The sequence below is a fragment of the Octodon degus genome, unplaced genomic scaffold, assembly GCF_000260255.1.
Source record: "Octodon degus isolate 3935 unplaced genomic scaffold, OctDeg1.0 scaffold00006, whole genome shotgun sequence".
Taxonomy (NCBI): Eukaryota; Metazoa; Chordata; class Mammalia; order Rodentia; family Octodontidae; genus Octodon; species Octodon degus.
The window spans coordinates 7974328-7976460 of record NW_004524582.1 but is presented as its reverse complement, the minus strand read 5'-3'; the positions used below and the strand labels follow the sequence as shown (position 1 = coordinate 7976460).

General features: G+C 34.6%; 1 pseudogene; it reads left to right on the top strand.

Annotated features, from left to right (window-relative positions):
- The window catches only part of LOC101583175, a 46755-nt pseudogene extending 45417 nt beyond the window's left edge, over positions 1 to 1338 (top strand).
- The last annotated feature ends 795 nt before the right edge of the window (positions 1339 to 2133 follow it).

Sequence of the window (2133 nt, the reverse complement as noted above, 5' to 3'; positions counted from 1 at the left end):
TTACCACATGACAGATAAAATGTAACAGCAGTAAGACACTGTATAAATCATTAATTTTGAAATATCCAATAAAAGCTATTTATGTACTAACTGGGAAGGAACAAAATGGAAATTCACATATTTTAAGATAGTTTATGTTGAATATATGCAAAGCCTGAACATCAAATGACACTAGTATAAAATGTATCCTAAATCACTAAAAACTAATTACTTGTAAAATTTTTATATTGAGGGTAAATATCATAAATATTGCCTTATTGTTGCCAATTTGCAATATAATAAAAATTAAAATAAATCTACTCTATGTCAACAGTGTGGGCAATTGCAAAAGTGACACAAAGCTCATGTTATCAATTTAGCGCTTTAGTTCAGATGATAAATGATTTCTGTAATTTAGATGATTTCAATATTTTAGCCCAGTATGTTAAAGAAAATAGTGGCCTGATTAAGTTACAGTATTTTATATATGTGATCAACATACAGATTATTTTTTTTCCTTTGATTAAATGAGCACAATATTTAAGGGTATAATTCTTTTACATATGATAATAAAACTGTTAATCCCAAAATCCTAAAAAGATATGATTCATAATACACTGAGATGTTTACTTATCTCAGATGAATTATTTATAATTTGCAAGTCTACCAAATATATTTTTTAAAAATCTTTTTCTTCTTAAAACGCAGGAAGATTAAATTTAGCACTGAGGCATTTGTAAATTTCTGGACATTAAACACACACACACACATATATTTATATATTTTTTTCTGAAATTCATACACAACAATATGGCATCACATCTACAAAGTGGATAATAGATTTCCATTAGCTGCTTGGCAACATTGTTTTATGTTCTGGTCCTGAATTTAAAATTGATGAATCATTCTAAATCCAAGCCACAAGAAGTTCTTAGAAACTCAAACAGGTACAGTTGCATTTATTAAAATTCCCAACCGCTGCTGCCTTCTGCCGCTCTGGATGCTCCTTCTGTGCTCCTGCAGGTGCTGTCCTGGTCCTTCGTTCGTGAACCAGCAGCTAAGAAGACTCAGGCTTTCACTTTGACTCCCAAGGAAGGAGTCAAGGCTGAGAACAACGATCACATTAATTTGAAGGTGAAGAAGCAAGATGGTTCTGTGGTGCAGCTTAAGATGAAGAGGCTTACAGCACTTAGCAAACTAATGAAAGCCTATTGTGAACCACAGGGTTTGCCAATGAGGCAGATCAGATTCCGATTTGATGGACAGCCAATCAATGAAACAGAAACATCTGCACAGTTGGACATAGAGGATGAAGATACAATTGACCTGTTCCAGCAGCAGACAGGAGGGGTCTACTAAAAAGGAAACCTGTAACAACTCTACTCCAGAACGCTGTTCTTAAGGACCAAGAATACGTTCTTAATTAGAAAACTGCAGTTTGGTGTTATCCCATCCTGACTGCTACAGTATAGATTTTTTGTGTATTTTAGGGAAGGGTCTACAAGGTGTGCAGGGTCTCATTACGAGACTGGACTTGTAGTGATTCGCCTGTTTACAGCCTCCCAAGAGCTGGGATTACAGGCGCCTCGCCACCACGCCCAGTCTCAATTGCCACTTTAGCTGGCTCCGGGGGTGGGGCCGGCTCCTCAGGCCTGGGGATCGAACTTCGGCCCCTGAGCCTGCTTGCAGGAACTTTAATGTGCTGATTTGGTCGGCCCTGATTGGAGAATTTTAATGTTTTTCATCTATCATTGTAAAACCAAGGACTATTTTATAACTTTTTTGTACGTAGCTGATACATGTAGGGCAATCTGACTTGAAGTACAAGTAAATTACTCTTTAAAAAAGAAGACTTCTAGATAGTTTTCCCTTTAAGTCAAGTGTCATGTTGTTTAAATAAATTTCTTGCTTAAAAATAAAATAAATAAAATTCGAAAACACCTCTAGTTACTGATGCCTAGGAAAATAATTAACACAAATAGCATGTAGTAGATCCTAAATGCTATCAATTTGCATTTTGACAGTTATAAGCTTTATACTCAGAAATTTAAATAATGTTACTTTAAGTTATCATAATAAAGCTATTTTCCAGTTTGGAACTATTCTCTTTTGAAAATATGACTTTCTTGATTAACTTTGATATATAAATACATA